The sequence below is a fragment of the Hippopotamus amphibius genome, chromosome 10, assembly GCF_030028045.1.
Source record: "Hippopotamus amphibius kiboko isolate mHipAmp2 chromosome 10, mHipAmp2.hap2, whole genome shotgun sequence".
Classification (NCBI taxonomy): domain Eukaryota; kingdom Metazoa; phylum Chordata; class Mammalia; order Artiodactyla; family Hippopotamidae; genus Hippopotamus; species Hippopotamus amphibius.
This window is the reverse complement of record NC_080195.1, coordinates 63,593,326-63,612,202: the sequence shown is the minus strand read 5'-3', so window position 1 is coordinate 63,612,202 and position 18,877 is coordinate 63,593,326.

Here is an 18,877-nt window from a genome sequence, read left to right as displayed (position 1 = left end):
GCAACAACCTGCACCATAATATACCATTTGTTGACTTTTCTCCCTTTCCTGTATCATTCTCTCCACTCTCTCACTTGTTTCCTGGGGTTATGTTCCAAATAATACACCTTCCCTGCGTCACTGAGTCAGACTCTACTTTCATGAAAACCCAATTTAAGAGTTACAATGGAAAATGGTTTCAGAAAAGCAGTTCCTTAGGACAGGATTTCAAAACTGAATTACCCAACATTCGGAGAGCAGACATTGCATGGGGCAAGTGTGGCAGGGAGGTTAACTCCGAGTGTGCTGTGGCATCACCATAACTAAGGTTCTCATCTACAGTACACAGTATAGGAATGAGGTACAAGTAAAGGCAAAACCTTAGCATATACAGTATCTCTAGTACTTGAATGGTGCAGGGGTAGAGGTAATTAAAAGAATGGAAAGCATTGGTAGATGGATTTTGCTAAAGGCTGTTTTCTATTAACAGTCTCTTCAAGGTGTTAGGCTTTCATTAACACTCTCCTTGAGGTTCCAAAGCAATTCCTACATGTTTTAGGTTTCTTGTTACAGCAGTACCCCCAGCAGCATTTCCAGGTACCAAATACCAAAATCTATCCCACTTATCTATTGCTAGGTAACAAATAACCCCAAATATAGAAGTTTGTAACAACAACACATATTTTGCTTAAAACCAATAATCTGAGCAGGGCTCAGTTGGGACAATTCAGCCATGCTCCACTCAGGTTTGCGTGAGGTACACTGAAGGCTGGCAACTGGAATCATCTGAAGTCTTGCTCGCTCTGATGTCTGGTGATTGATGATGGAGTTCTCCTGGAGCCTTGGCTATGGGTGTCAGTTAAAACACCTACATGTGCCTTCACAACATGGTGGCTGATTTCCGAGGGTGAGTTTTTCCATAAAGAGGGTCATAAGGAAGCTGTATTGGCTTTTCTAGCTTGACCTTGCTAGTGACACAGGATCATTTTTCAATGCATTCTCTTTGTTAGATGGAAGTCACTAGTATAGCACTGAATGCTATTCAAGGGGAGGGTAATTAAAGTGAATCTTTTGATGAAGAGTTTTTTAAAAGTTTATGGACATGTTTAAAAACCAAAACACACACACATACTTTACATTAAACTAATAATTTCTCCTATATCCCATTGATCTGACTGGCAGCTTATATTAACGCAACCTATGAAGAATAATACTTTGTTAAAAATATAAAATCTAGACAAATACAAGACTCAACAGAATACAAGGGATTTTCCATGAACCTTTCAACATAATGTTTTTCAAACTTTGTATGTCTAATAACAACTCACCAGACAGGCTCAAAAGTAGAATGGAGATGACAGGAAAGAAGACCTATGAGACAGTACCCAAAGGTCTAACATTTGGGTAATTGGATTTCCAGAATGAAAGAAAAAAAAAAAAGGGTGGTGCAGAAAAAATCTGAAGAAGTAATGGCTGAAGTGTCCTACTTTTGGTGAAAGTCAAGAATTTATAGATGTTAAAAGGTCAATGAACTTCAAACAGGATAAACACAAAGAAACTCATACCAAGACATTTTATAATCAAACTTCTGAAAATTAAAGACAAAGAAAAAATATTAAAAAGTAAAACAAAAGAATAATATATTAACTATAGGGGAACAACAATTCAAAAGTTGTTTCTCATTTGAAATCCCAGAGGCCAGAAGGAATGGCTTGATATTTTCAAGAGAAAAACTTTCCTTTGGGAATAAAGACAAAATAAATGCTTTCTCAAATGAAGAAACTTTGTTGTTAGAAAACCTGCTCTAAAACAATTGCTAAAGGAAGTTTTTCAGACTAAGGAAAATGATACCAAAGGAAAATCTGTACAACAGGACTGAAGGGAAATTCACTGACATGGTAGATACTTGGGTAAACGCAACTTCTCTTGAGCTCTTTAAAATACATTTGATATATGAAAACACAAATTATTACATTGATAATTTTTCAAGGCACATTAAAGTAATACATAGGACAGCTACAACATAAATGGGGGAGAATAAAAGGAGATATACAATGGTAAGTTTTCCACATTCTAACTGAAGTAAAATATTGATTTTATATAAGCTGTGAAAAATTAAGCACCACATAAACTATGAAAAAGAGTCAAGCACACAATAAATAAAGTGAAATAATTTTAAAAATTCATATAATCCAAAGGAAGGCAGTTAAAGCAGAAAAAGAAAAGCAAATAATGAAGGGGAAAACCCAGAAAACAAATAATAAAATGATAGACTTAAATCCAAATATGTCAATAATTAAATTAAATGTAAATAGATTAAACACAAATTAAAGACAGATTGTCAGAAGGGATTTTTAAAAAATTAGGTAGGTTAAAGGTAAAATGATGGAAAAAAGGTATACCATACAAACACTAATCAAAAGAAAGATAAGCTTTGCACAGTGGCAGTATTGTAGCCTATATAACAAAGGGAGATCAACTCGATGATGGGTGATGCCTTAGAGGGCCAGGACAGGGAGAGCGGGAGGGAGTCGCAGGAGGGAGGGGGTATGGGGATATATGTATAAATACAGTTGATTCACTTTGGTGTACCTCAAAAGCTGGTACAACAGTGTAAAGCAATTATATTCCAATAAAGAGCTTAAATAAATATATATATGTAAGTAAATAATAAAAGAAAGCTAAAGTGATTAAAAGGGATATTACATAATAATAAAAGGGCCAATCCACCAAGGAGACAAAATAAACCTAAATGAACAACAAAGCTTCAAAATACATGAGGCAAAAATTGACAAACTAGAATGAGAAATCCATAATTATATGTGACAACTTCTCTTGGTATTGGATAGAACAAACCAACAAAAATCATAAAGGATATAGAAGAACTGAATTACACCATCAACTAAGTGGATTTAATTCACATTTATAGAATACCCAATAACAGCCAAGTACACATTCTTTTCAAGTGCACATGGAACAATCACCAATGCAGACTATATCCTGGATTACAAAATAAAACTTAAATTTTTAAAAATTGAAATTATACAAAATATGTTCTCTATAATAGAATTGAACTAAAAATGGTAATATAAAGATAACAGAAAAATTTCTAAACACTTGGATATTAAGCAACAAACTAATAATAAATAAGCAACAGGTCAAGGAAGACATCTCATGAAAAGTTAAAAAATATACTGGAAAAAATTAAAGTCCAACATATTAAAATTTGAGAGATGCTGCTAAACCATCCATTGAAATAAATTTATAGTATTAAATGCTTAGGTTTAAAAAAAGGTCTCAAATCAGTAACCCAAACTTTTACATTAAGATACCAGGGGAAAAAAACTAAATCCAAAAGCAAGTATAACAAGGAAAAGACAATGACAAAGATAACAGCAGAAATTAAACAGAGAAAAACAATAGAGAAGGAAAAATTGGGTTTTATTAACCTTAGGAAGGCTAATAAAGTTGACAAAGTTCTATCAAAACTGAAAAACAAAGAAAGAGGAGACATAAATTATTAATATCAGGAGTAAAACAGGGATATCATTACAGACCCTACAAGTATTAAAAGCAAAATAAGGGAATACTGTGGACAATTAATTTTACATCAATCCAGTGACTTTATAAAATGGACCAACATCTCAAAAATCATAAACTACTAACACTCACCCAAGATGAAACTGATATTCTTATAACTGTTAAAAACTGAAATTGTTAAAGGAAAAACCTTTCCAAAAAAATCTGCTGGCTCAGACGGTTTGTCTGGTATATTTAAAGAAGAAAGAATCTCAGTTCTACAGTCTCTTCCTGAAAATAAGAGTAGGAAACAATTCTCAAATCTGTTTAGGAAGCCAGCATTCTTCACGCAGACAAAAAGGACAAGATAGTTACAGACCAGTCAAAGAGGACAAGAAAATAAAAGAAAATTACAGACTAATATCACTCCCAAACATTGACACAAAAATCCTCTACAAAATAATGGCAAATAGTATGCAGAAATAAATAAAATAATGACCACCTGACACTGTGGCCAATCAATACATCTACCATATCAACCATCTAAAGAAGAGAAATCAATAGATATCACAAAAACTTTTTAATCAAGTTTGACGTCACTTTGTGACAAAAAAAAAAAGACTCAGTAAACTAGAAACAGAAGATAACTTTCTTAACTTAAAGTGCAAGAGCATCTACCAAAAAAAAAAAGAAAGAAAGAAAAAGTCACTAACAACGTATTTATGAAAAGCTGATACCTTTCCCCCTTAAATGAGGAACAAAGCAAAAATATCGTCTTTCACCACCCCTATTCAACATCAAGAAGATTGGAAAAGGAGGCATAAAATTGTTCCTATTTGCAAGAGACAAAATTGTCTTTCTAGAAAATCCAAAGTAGTTTAAAACAAAATAAAAAAATAAAACCTAAGAACTAATACATGAGTTTTCAAGGTCTCAGGATATATAATCAACACACAAAAATCAATCATTTCTAGATGCTAATGATGAACAATCAGAAACTAAAAATAATTTTTAAAAACACATAGCTCCAAAATAATGAAATGCTTAGGAATAAATCTAACAAAATATGTGCAAGACCTGTATGCAGAAAATTACAAAATACTGATGAAAGAAGTCAATGCAGCTCCAAATAAATGGAGAGACAGACATACTGTGTTTGTGGATTAAAAATTTAACATAATAAAGATGTCAATTCTCCCCAAATTGATCTATAGACTTTATGTAATTCCAATAAAAATCCAACAGGATTTTGTAAATATGTACAAGTTGATTCTAAAATTCATAGGGAAAAGCAAAAAAAAAAAGAAAAGAAAAGAAAAAGAAAAATAGCCAAAACAATTTTGAGAGCAGAATAAAGTTGGAGGTAATTTTAAAATTACCTAAACATAATAATCAAAGCAGTGTGCTATTAGCGAAGAGGTATGTACAAAGATCAATGGAATAAAAGAGAAAATCCAGAGAGACACCCACACAAATATGACCAATTGATATTTTTTAAAATTTATTTATTTATTTATTGGCTGCTTTGGGTCTTGGTTGCTGCGCGTGGGCTTTCTCTAGTTGCGGAGAGCAGGGGCTATTCTTCGTCATGGTACACAGGCTTCTCATTGTGGTGGCTTCTCTTGTTGCAGAGCATAGGCTCTAGGCGCACAGGCTTCAGTAGTTGTAGCACACGGGCTCAATAGTTGTGGCTCGCGGGCTTCATGGCTCTGCCGCATGTGGGATCTTCCCGGACCAGGGCTCGAACCCATGTCCCCTGCATTGTCAGGCAGATTCTTAACCACAGCGCCACCAGGGAAGCCCACCAATTGATTTTTTACCAAAAGAAAAAAAAAAACCTCACATGTTATATAAAATTAACTCAAAATTAATCCTAGATCTAAATGTAAAATACAAAATTATAAAATAACTTTTGAAGAAAATATAGGGGAAAATTGTCACGATATGTGGTTAGGCAAAGACTTCTTAGACATGCCTAAGAAAAGTACACCAAAAGTACAATTCATAAAAGAAAAAAATGATAAATTAGACTTCAAATTTTAAAACTTTAGGACTTCCTTGGTGATCCAGTGGCTAAGACTACGAGCTCCCAATACAGGGGCCCCGGTTCAATCGCTGGGCAGGGAACTAGATCCCACATGCCAAAACTAAGGGTTTGCATGCCAGCAACTAAAAGATCCTCCATGTCACAACTAAAGATCCTGCATGACACAAGGAAGAACCCACACACAGCAATGAAGATCCCGCATGCTGCAACTAAGACCTGGAGCAGCCAAATAAATAAATAAATAAAAATTTTTAAATAATAATAATTACCTTCACACTCTTTAAAAACAAAACAAAAAACTTTAAAGCCTTCATTTTGTGAAAGGCTGTTAAGCGAATGAACAAGACTAGTCACAAACTAGGAGAAAATATATGCAAGTCACACATCTTGCATATTCTATCCAAAATATACAAAGAATATTCAAAGAACTCTCAAAAATTCACCAATAAGCAAACAACTCAATTTAAAAATGGACAAAATATTCATATAGACATTGCACCAAATAAAATACATGGTTTTCAAATAAGCATATGAAATGCTCAACATTATTATAAAAAACAAGCAAACAAACGGGGAATTCCCTGGAGGTCCAGTGGTTAGGATTCTGGGCTTTCACTGCTGAGGGCCCAGGTGCAATCCCTGGTCGGGGAACTAAGATCCCACAAGCTGCTCAGTGCAGCCAAAAAAAAAAAATACCAGAAAACAAACAAACAAACAAAACCCAATGAGCTACCACCTCACACCTATCAGAAAGGCTAAATTTTTTTAAAAAATATATGATAATACCAAGTGTCAGTGAGGATGCAGAGCAACTGGAACTTTTGCATTCCTGGAATGCAAAATGATACAGCCACTCTAGAAAACAACTTGCCAGTTTCCTATAAAGTTAAACACATTTTGCCATATGACCCAAAAATCCCACTCCTAAATATTTACCCAGGAGAAGTGAAAACATGTGTCACACAACATATGTTCACACAGTAGCTCTATTCAAAACTGTAAAAAACTGGAACCAACCCAAATGTCCTTAAATGGGTGAATGGATAAAGAAACTATGATACATCCATACAATGGAATACTAGACAGCAATAAAAGGAACAAAATATTCACAGGCAGGAAAACTTGGATGTATCCCAAATCATCATGTTGGATGAAGAAAACAGTCTCAAAAGGTTACATTGTATGACTCCATTTATAGGACATTCTAGAAAAGGAAAAGTTATGGTGACGAAAATTGGATCAGTGGTTGTCACTGGTTAGGGACTGGGGGGAGAGTATGACTTCAAAGGGACAGCATGAGGGACTTCTGGGGTGACAGAAGTGTTCCATATCCCAGCTGTGATGATGGCTACATGAACCTATACACATGTTAAAACTCATGGAACTGTTCACCAAAAAAATGAATTTTACTGGATGTTAATTTAAAAAATTAAAAAGTAAATAATTTTTAATAACCTGAACTCTGAGGAAAATCGTTACCATTTTCAGATCGCTAACTATGTGCCAGTAACTTGCTAACTACAGACTTTATATTCATTCCTATTAATCCCCACCAAAACCCTGTTAAGCTTCCTTATTCCACAGATGAGGAAACTGAAACATGGAGAGATTAAATAAACTGTCCATAGTCACACAAATAAGAAGTGGCTGAGTCAGGATTTACACTCATCTCTCTCTAGGCCCATAACCATCATCACTTTGGACACTGAGACAAAAAACCAACTTTGAAAGAAGACTGATAGCAGAATATTTGCTTCTGCTGTTTAAGATGGGTACAAACTTGTATTTATTACTGACATCAAAACTGAAAGGAAAGTTGCTTCTTACTTCCCTTGTGTCTCTCTAGACTCTAGAGATAAGTCTATTTTTGCAGTTATTTGTTTAAATGCTTGTCTTTCCTATTTGATATCGAGTAACTTGAGAGTAAGGCTTGTGCTTGACTTAATTTTTTAGAACCCTGCCAACTCTCACAATATTTTAAAACTAAAGCTTTTCTTTGTCTACAATGTAAATAGCCTAGAAACCCAAATAACAAAGGGTTTTTTTTTTTAACTGCAATTTACTTTTATGTAAAAAAATATAGTGACAAGTAAACAAGCTGATATCAGGAATTTTTGAAGCAATTTTCAAAATTTACCAGAGGGTCAGCATATTTGCAGCCCAATTTCTCAGACTGTCTACTTTCAAGTGTAGAATGCAAATCAATAAGTATTTGATCACCCATTATTTATGTTCATTATGATAACTGTATTACTTCAAAATCCTGAAGTGCCTTTTGAATCAAGTTTAAAATCAAAGCAAGTTTAGAATTTGTCCAGATGGTTTTGTGACTGTTTATTTCATAATTTCCCCCCTAAAAATTGAAAACCTACAACTGTATAATAACTTGCCAGATTATTAGATTAACTATAAAACCCCATTCCTTCATCATTTCAATGAATAGGAGTTCATAGTGTTTAACTATTTTAAAATAAAATTTAAAAGCAAAAACAAAAACTAAATCTTCATCTTTGTTAAACACCCTTCCTGGTTACTGACTTTGAGCTGTATGATCAAGACATATCAGAGGCTTTCAATTCCTCTTCTTCCATGTAATGCTAGGGTTAGAGTTCATGTTATTTTTAAAGTAATTTAAAATACTCTGAGGGCAAATGCATTCTTTGCCTCTTTGCACCCATCATAAACTGCTTATGCTTTGGGTTGCTGGGAAATTCCACCCAATTTAATTCAACTCAAAGTTTTTAGTATTATACCAAGTATTGTGTTAGATTTTGAGAATAAAAAATGAAGTCAAGCACAAGCCTTACTCTCAAGTTACTCGATATCAAATAGGAAAGACAAGCATTTAAACAAATGACTGCAAAAATAGACTTATCTCTAGAGTCTAGAGAGACACAAGGGAAGTAAGAAGCAACTTTGCTCGGGTGGGTAAACAAAGGCAGCACAGAGTATAAAACTACTGAATAGATCTCCGCTCAGCTGTACCTACATTACTTTCCTCTCTCCACCAGGACCCACTATGCAAACAATCACAGAGAAAACCTATGAGGTCTTCAAGAAAGTTTTATGAAAATATGTTTTGATCCAGAGCTCAGCAGACTTTTAATGTAATGGACCAAACAGAAATTATTTTACACTCTGAACATGGTCTCTGAGTGAAAGCAGCTGTAGACAATATCTAAATGAATGAGTGTGGCTATGTTCCAAAAAATATTTACAAAAGTAGGTGAAGGCTAGATTGGGTCTGCAGGCCATAGCTTGCCATATTCTGCATTAAGCAAATCAGTACAACTATATGCCTGAGCTTCAAATATGAATTACTTGGTCCTTCACTGATGGAACAATAAAGGATTTACGCCTATGAAAAAGCTGACTTCTTACTGACAAAGTTAATAAAGACTCAAATTCTTTTGCTACAGATACTTGAAATGCAAGAGCCTTCTCCTTACACAAACAAAACCTCAACTCCTAAAAACTTTGTTCCTTATTTAACAAATAAATAAATTACTTATTTAACTTTGTTACCTGAAGTTATGGGGTGAATTAGGAAGCCCTGAAATTTAAGACGAAGAGTTTCATTGATCATGTTCTTACTCTCAGACTTCTGTTTTGAAGGGTCTGAGTGTTTGAACAGATGGAAATGCGTGTGAGCTGTGTGTGGAAGTGCTTCTGTGTTCTCATGTGGCTAATCAGGTCTTTATCCCTTAGCAACTAACTCCTTTATAACATGGCCATGCAGAGAGCTTATCTGCAGCCTTTAATTGAGACAAGTCCACTCCATGGATAAATGCTTTGAGCCTGACTCTCTGATTTTGAGGGAGACAGGAGCTATCTGTTGATACATAATCTCAAACTTCTTTCATCACAGTATCTGAAGAATAAGAACTGGAACTCAGACTGTCCTAACTAGGTGACAGAAATGATGTCAGTGAAGTGTGAATGCCATGACCAGATTACCCTAATTCATGGCTAAACCTGGGATGTTATCTTCGAAAAAAGTCAATCTGGTGTCGTCTAGAGACACTAAAATTCAGGTGAGTCAGCAGGTCAGTAATAAGTAGTACAAGCTTTTTTTCAACTACTGTTTTTAAAAACATAGTAATTACCACTGAATGCAAAGTGCATCTTGCTAAAAAAAAATTATTATTCTGATGCTTAAGCGAAGGTAATGCTTTTATTTTATTATCAGCTGCCCACGTGCACTTCCTAGACTGTGATTCATCTGAACAGTTTTTCAGTTAAAGAACATTTTATTCTAGAATGAAAAAAAAAATACTGAATGCCCCACACTGGTGGGGTTAGCACAAACGTGGAATGACAGGGAGTTAAATTTAAAATCAGAATAATGACATAATCTTACAGTATATCAAATCTGCTATATGATTCCTTATGTAGAGCATTTTGGTCTTCATGACCACAATTTCAGAGGCCATATGATGATGAGTCATGGTCCTGTTTACAGTGCTAACATTTTGTTCTCCCTTGTAACTCTGACAGGCGTCTGAAGAGATTTTCAGCTCCTTCTAATTTTCCTCCCCGAAGTTGCTACTTACTGTCCACAGCTGATGCTCTTTGCAGAAAGTATCCTGGGTAGCTCCGGATTTCAGAATCTTAAGGGTATCTCCTAACCAGAGTGCAAGGACCTAAAAGCCCTTAATTAAGTTTCTAATCACAAGCAAGATGGTCTTGCATTAAGGGCCCTTTGAGAGTAGCAGCAATCGTGTCATTGTGTCTTCGTCACCATATCAAATAGGATTCTTATTTTAGCACTGAAAGCAATTCTTTCCTTATAGAGAGTGAAGAGAAACTCTCAACAGTCCCTTTGAAGAACAGAACACAGCAGAACAAAACATGTTTCCTTTTCTCTCCCACATGGCTGTGGAGCTGATTTTATTTTATTTAACAATTACATAGCAAATGCTGTTTTACAAATGTTGGGCTATTTAACCTTCACAGCAACCTTGTGACATAGTTACTATTGTTATCTCCGATTTACAGAGGAGAACAGGAGACACTGAGGGCTCAAGGCCAGCAGGTAGTGAGCCCAGATTCAAGTGGAGGTCCCTCAGCTCCATCACTCAGTAGCAGCTGGTTACAGTCTTCCCTTCTCAGAGGTCTCCAATGTCTCCAGCCTAAAATAGGGCTGGAGGGACACTTTTGATGACTAATGTGCCAAACAAACAGCACTAGAGGCAGACATTTTAGACATATTTAAAACACCCCATGATTTTTATTCTGAATTCCTTCTGCCTGCGCAGAATTTATGCTTAATAAAAGAGAAAACAACTCTGCATGTCTGAGATCTTCACAGCTAGTTTGCCAACGATGGTCTCTTCTCACTCCATCGTATGGTTGGCCTGTTCAATTTAGCATTTGCCCTGGGTTTTTCATTTTTAATCTAGAATCATTAGTAATAGTTTATTAAAAATGCTAAGATAGGTCTGGTGGACTTTCAGTTTTCCAGCTTCAGCTCTGACTCAGCCAGGACCAATTGAGATTTTCTGCAGGGAGTGGATTTCCCACCCTAGTGCATGGTTAAACCTGAGAGATGCCCAAACCTCACAGAGCAACTAACGTCAATCTCCCAAGGAGATCATGTAGGACACTCAGTTATAAAAGGAAATGCACACGAATGCCATCTTGGCGCTTGTTGTTCTGCTGGCTTATGAGGGTCCAGCCAGCGGGGTGCGGCTGAGGCAGCGATTCTTATCACAGTCCTCACCCCAGCCCACCGTGTACTCGGTCACCAATAAAACAAAACCAGTTTATCAGTCAATAAATTCGCATTTTTAAAATTATGAAACTATGATTATCAGTATCCCATTTTCCTCTCAAAATGTCAAAGGGTCACCCCACGTGAGGAGGGAATTCATTACCCTGTGAAGCAGTGCCCCCCCCTTCATAGATAGACGCTCCAATTCTCAGAAAGTTCTTCCTCACACTTATTCAATATCTGCTTCCTGGTAAACGTGTCTTCATTTGGATCTGTCTTCTGTACTCACACAAATTAAATTCCAGGACTCTTCTCTAAGAGAAATATTTGAGAATATTATCTTCTAGTTCCTGTCTACCCAAGCAGGTTTCATAATGTTTACAATTTCAGTATAACTACTTTTTCCTAGTGTTGTCTTATAAGAGCTTTTAGAATGTTCACTCCAGTCATTTAAGAAGTACACATTTGCTCCTAAACAAAACAGATAGCAAGAGGTATTTCTTTTTAAAAATTATCTTTTTCTTTGTGGTATTGTTCTTGGCCTCATTTCTTCTCTCTAGTATTTATTTCTTACAGAGACACTGAAACACTTAAGCTTAAATAAAGAAGAAAAAAAGGGAAGATATGTTCCTTCAGGAAAAAGAAATAACGGCAAGATACAAAATCAGATTTCAATATGCCAGGTATAGAAAATTGGCATAGGGTCTTTAAAAGGGCATAAGCTTTCAGTTTAGATCTACTTCATAGGGTTTTGTGAGAGTTATACAAAATAGTATAAGAAAAACAGAACAAATTGAAAGTACTATGTAACCATCAGTGATTATTATAATAATGCATCTTTTTTAGATCTTATTTTATATACCACTTCCTGACCAAGAAACAAAAAGAAAAAAAAATAAACTCTTAGAAATATAAGGAGAAATATACTTGTATACTCTATGACAATAAATTTGAAAATCCAGATCAAATATACATTACACTAGAAAAACGAAAATTGTCAAACTGCTTTAAGAGGAGATAGGGAATTTGAACAGATCCTTAGACCCACAGGCAGGATATAGTAGTCATGGCTGCACTGCTCAACATAGTAAATGCCCACACCCAGGGCATCTCAGAGTTACTGGATACAGACATTCAATGCATACTTGTGGAGGCACTGAATAAATCAAACAGGTAAGAAAACAATGAAAAGATTTTCACCCCAAAAAAGCAACAGGACTAGATGATTTTGGAGAAAAACTCTATCAAACATTTCTGAAACAAGGAATTCCTATTTGCTCTTAAAATTAATTTATATTAAGCTAGCCTAGCGAAACTTGAAAAAGCGTCTTTGAATACAGATGCCAAAGTCCTAAGTACAGTGTTAAAAAATTATTCCAGAAGTGTAATAAAGTATAAAAGCAAGTGTGTTTCACATCAGAAACAAAAGAGCAGTTCAATATTAAGATATGTATGAAAGCAGAAAATCACATGAATATATCCAGAGATTAGAAAAGACAACCATATTCTTGATGAAAATCTCAGATAGTTGGTAAAATTCAACCATTAAAAAAAAAAATTTCTTAGAAAATGGGAACTGAAAAACATTTTCATAAAGTCATTTTTTAAAAGTATTTACCATAAGCTAGTAGTAAACATAATTTTAAACATTGGAACTACATCTTCTTAAAGACAGGAAAAAGACACGGATCCCCTCTTGCTACTTTAAATGATTATCTACCTGGACTAATAACCCCTTGAAGATTAGGACAAGATCACGTTCATATTTATATCACCACAAGTTTATCATCACTTTTAAAGTATTTCATAAATGGTTTTCTTATGCCCCAGAATCTTTTAGTGAACCAAACCTCAAATTACCCAGTTGTCAAATAAACTGAAATGAATAGGTAAAAATTATAATCTTCACATGACTTTATGAGTAAGAAATTCTCAGTAACCTCAGCCCTTGATAAACTGAGAACCGTGTGTTACATAATTTCTATGATCAGGTGAAACTTTTAGTCTGCCATTCATTCTACCTTCTATAAATGCTACCACTTGATCATTTATCAGAAAGTTCAAGCACTTCTACACATACAATCACTGATTGGCTCTTCCCTATTGAAATCTCTTACCCATGGTGGAACCTGCTTCAGTTTGTTTCCGTCTTCTCTTGTCATTTTCTATTTGAGTCTGTACAACAAAAGTTAAGGGAGAGGACAGACATGAACCTGAGAAGCCAGTCCTCAAGTCAGCCCTAAGCACTGCCAAGTCCAGGAGTTCTCGCCAGATCAAATTCCTTGGACACTTTGACTTGTGACACCTTTTCAACATCTTATTAGGATCTTCCTCTGTCTCGTCTTTGTATCGCTGAGAACTGCTTCATTTGGTGTTGTCTATCCAGAGATGCAGCGGTCACAGGACCCCAACTAGTGACAAATAGTCTTTGGTCAGTTTCTAGAGATGAGAGGTTTGCACAAGTATCATTTTTGGTAATCACTGCAATTCTAGTGGGATCTTCTCTATCTGTTTGCCTGACTGGCTGAGTGCCTCTTTGATTTCTGTTTTCTTTCATGTGCATTTTTCTGTACCTGGCATAAATCTACCACTAATACTTCGTGGCCACTTTGGGGAAATTTTAACAAGAATAATATTACTCATTTGAGAAGTATATTCAAAGGAAAAGGAAAGAAACCCTTACAAGATTCTGTTTTGTCAATATAAAAAAGAGATCACTTTGATAACAAAGAAATCCTCCTTTTCATTTTTGTGCTTCAGGGATCAAAAGATATTGGGGTTTTAAATTGTACACTTGATAGAATTGTCAAAGGACAGTTACTTTTTAAAAAATTTTTATTGAAATATAGTTGATGTGCAATGTTATGTTAGTTTCAGGTGCACAGCAAAGTGACTCAATTTTATAGATGCTAGATGATAGATAGATAGATAGATAGATAGATAGATAGATAGATAGATAGATGATAGATGCTTTTCTAGATATTGAGTATAGTTCCCTGTGCTATACAGTGGGTCCTTGTTGGTTATCTATTTTATATAAAGTAGTTTGTATCTGTTAATCCCAAACTCCCAATTTATCTCTCTCCTCTCCTTTCCCCTTTGGTAACCATAAGTTTGTTTTCTATGTCTGTGAGTCTATTTCTGTTTTGTAAATAAGTTTGTTTGTATCACTTTTCTAGATTCTTCATGTAAGTGATATCATATAATATTTGTCTTTCTCTGACATTTCACTTAGTATGATAATTTCTAGGTCCATCCATGTTGCTGCAAATGGCATTATTTCATTCTCTTTTATGGCTGAGGAATATTTCATTGTGTATATAGACACATCTTCTTTATCCAGTCATCTGTCAATGGACATTTAGGTTGTTTCCATGTCTTGGCTATTGTAAATAGTGCTGCTATGAACATTAGGGTGCAACTCTCTTTGGGAATTATAGTTTTCTCCGGACATATGCATAGGAGTGGGATTGCTGGATCTTATGGTACTGTTTTAACTGACTTAGTTGGTCTGTCTGTCTGTTTCTCTCTCTCTGCCTATCTCTGCCTCTCTCGCTCTCTCCCCTTGTCTAACCCTGTGTATGTGTGGCAGGGCAGGGGGGCGTGCTCAAACTCATGCTAGCCTGAGAGTGCTTAAGTGTGAAGATGGGTTTTCCCACATCTAAGCCTACTCCCTCTTTGCACAGGGGAGATAGCTTTTTTGAATGATAATTTTATATTTGTCTAAAGACAGCTACTTCTTTTTTCCTTTTCCTTGTTTGCCCTCTCCTTTTCCCTACTCTTTCAGAAACTTTAGAAAATAACTGATCATAAAAATATTGTTTTGTACTAATTTACATGCTCTAGAAGTATCTACTTTAGGTAGTCAAGAATTTTTTTTTTAAAAGAGAGAAAATATTAACTGTGCTTCTTTTGTATGTTTTCCAGCTAAAACAGTAACTCAGAAGAAAAGGTTTAACGATGAATTTGGTTAATCACCTTTGATTCCAGATAAGAAGAAAAGCTAGACACTCAGAGCTTTTGAAATTAATTCAACGGTCTTAAAACATGCCTGATAAATATATGAACTTTGAACAAATTAAAGTGATTTAATTTTTTTTTTTCGGCTGTGCCATGCAGCATGCAGGATCTTAGTTCCCTGACCAGCAATGCAACCCGTGCCCCCTGCAGTGGAAGTGCAGAATCCTAGCCGCTGGACCACCAGGGAATGCCCTAGAGTGATTTAATTTTTTTTTCTTTAAGAATTTTTATTGAGATACAATTGACACACTGCATGTATTTAAAGTGTACAATTTGGTATTTTTTTTCTTATTAGTAATGTAGATATGGCAATCCAATCTCCCAATTCATCCCACCCCAAGAGAGTGATTTAATTTTTTTTTTTGGGGGGGGTATACCAAGTTCAATCATCTGTTTTTATACACGTATCCCCATATTCCCTCCCTCCCTCGACTCTCCCCCCCACCCTCCCTCGAGTCCCCCCCACCCTCCCCGTCCCAGTCCTCTAAGGCATCTTCGAGTGATTTAATTTTAACTTAAAAATAATTCCATGTCTTTTCCCTTCTTTTATCACCACGTAAAAAATGTCTCCACAATATTTTAATTAGTACAAGATTTGGGTTTAATTTTTTAATGATTACTATTTTAAAATTCTCTTCCATTAGTTCCATGTGTCTTGGGAAGTATAATTTTTTCCAGAGAATTGTTTAAAATTGAAAACATTTTAAAATATTTTTAATAAATGAAACTGAATTGATAGATTTTTTTAAAAGTGTTTAACCTTGTGAACTTTTCTAATGCTAAATCTAAATCACATAAGATTCCAATTTAAATTGTTTTTTCCAGACCTTAAGTCTAAGATTTTAGACTAATGTTAAATTGTGTTATTTAATAAATAATGTTTGGATACCGGGATAGTTTCTCAATAAGAAAAATATAACTTTGGTCAGTAAACACAGTTTTAAATTTCCTTTATCATTTATTTCTATATAGGGAATTATGACAAATTAAAGAGCTATGTGAATGTATTCAAATGATATTAAATACATTTCGTTTGCCATCTTAAAATCTGTTTAAGTAAAATAAAATATACGATCATAAAAAAATTAGCTATCCTGATTTTGGTTTCTAATCTTCTAGTTTCCTCTTGTAGCTTAAAAAGTAACAGTTGGTTAATTTAGTTAAAAGTTAAATTTTGTTAAAATTATTAAAATTGACTATGGAGAAATCATGTATATGACAATAAATATGGTTTGTTTTGTTTATCTTATAAACCTATTTATCTATTTATCTATAAATAAATTTATATGTTAATATATTCTTAAATATTCTTAATAAATATATATAATCTCTACATTAGCCTTTTTAAATTTACATAGAGTAAACTTCCGTTTTTGTGTACAGTTTTATGAGTTTTATCACATACACCGATTCTTTCTCTTTTTTTTTTCCTGTGTGGCTGTGCCACTCTGCTTGTGGGATCTTAGTTCCCCAACCAAGGATCATACCCAAGCCCTCGACAGTGAAAGCGCAGAGTCCTAACCACTGGACCACCAGGGAATTACCCACACATGCACAGATTCTAGTAAGCTCCACACAAACAGGACATAGAATAATCCCAAAGCTCCCCCAAAACTTCTTCTTACTACTCAGTAGGTAGTCACTCTCCCCTCACATACAAGCCTGGTAAGTGCTGTTCCTCTGTCCCTATAGTTCTGCCCTTTTCAGAATGTCATATACATTTATTTCTTTTTTTAAGAACTTTTATTGAGATACAATTCACATACAATAAACTGCATATAAAAATGTCATATAAATTTAAACTTTAAAGATTGACTTCTTTAGCTTAGTATAAAACATACAACCACATTGCTGTGTATGTCAGTAGTTAATTCTTTTTCATAGCTGAGAAGTATTCCAAGGTTTGTTTATCCATTCACCCATTGAAGAACATTTGGTTTGTTTCCCTTTTGGGGCAAATATGAATAATACTATTATAGTCATTCACATCCAGGCTTTTGTGTGAACATAAGTTTTTAGTTTTTTAGAGTAAGTACCTAGGAATCAGATGTGATAGATGTGTTTAACTGCCAAACGTTTCCAGAAGAGCTGTTCCAGTCTGCATTACCACCAGATATAATGTTAGTTGTAGGTTATTGTTTTTTGTTTTTGCAGATGCCAATTTTTGTATTGCAAAAGTTTCATCTTCCTTTTAGTTTGTGAGGAGTTTTACCATAAATGGACGCTGAATTTCATCAAATGACCTCTCTGCATCAATTAATATGATCATCTGGTTTTTCTTAAGTCTGTTAGTATGGTGAGCTACATTGATTGATTTTTGAATGAAAAACCAGCTTTGCATTTCCAAGATAAACCTCATTTGATCATGATGTACTGTTCTTTTATATTATGCTAACTTTAATTTACTACATTTGCTGAGGATTTTTGCATCTGAATTTATGAGAGATATTGGTCTATGGTTTACTTTTCTTGTCTAGGTTTGATATCAACGTAATGCTGGTTACATAAAATGAATTGGGAGATGGTCCTTCTATTTTGTGGAAGAGATTGCAAAATTGGTATTATTTCTTCCAAATTATACCAAATTATTCCAAATTTGGTACAATTTACTAATGAAATCATCTGGGCCTGGTGTTTCCTTTTTTGGACCATCTTTAACAATGAATTCAATTTCTTAAATAGGTATGGAACTCTTCAGGTTCTGTATCCTTTTGTTGTGTCTTTCAAGAAATCAGCCTATTTTATCTAAGCTGTCAAATTTATGTGCACAGAGTTGTTCATAGCAATCCCTCAATTTTCTTTTAATGTCTGTGAGACTGCAGTGATATCTTTTCTCTCCTTACTAATATTGGTATTTTGTGCCTTCTTTCTTTTCCTTTTCACCAGTCTTGCTAGAGGTATACTGATTTATTAATCTTTTCAAGGAAATATCTTTTAGCATTTATTAGTTTTCTTCTGGTTTTTTGTTTTTTGTTTGGTTTGTTCCCAATTTCTTGATCTCTTTTCCTCTCTTTATTATTTCATTCTCTCTGCTTGCTTTTGGTATAGTTTGCACTGATTCCGTAGTTTATTAGTGGGAATCTTACCTTAGAGACAATTTTGTTTTCCAGTATCAGCTCTGGTGCTAGAAATTTCCCTCTAAGGATTGCTTTAACTGCATTCCCCCAATTTTAATATGTTCTATTTTCTATTTCTTCAAAATATTTTCTAATTTTCCTTGAGACTTCCTTTTTGATCTCTATTTTCTAGAGAATTATGTTAATTAACTTACAAATATTTAGGGAATTTCCAGGTAATTTTCTGTTTTTGATTTCAATTTTATTTCCTTTATAGTCATAGAATATAATTTGTATTATTTCATTTGTTTTCATATACTAAGATTTTTGTAACTCATAACATGGATTATCTTGGTGAGTTAACCATGTGCATTGGTTACATTGAAAAAAAATGTACTTGTTGAATAGAGTGCTTTACAAATGACAATCAGATTAATTGGTTGATAGCATCATTCAAGTCTTCAAAATCCTTGGTGATTTTCTATCTACTTTTAAATAATTATTGAAAGAAGAATGTTAAAGTCTATAATTCTGGACTTGTCT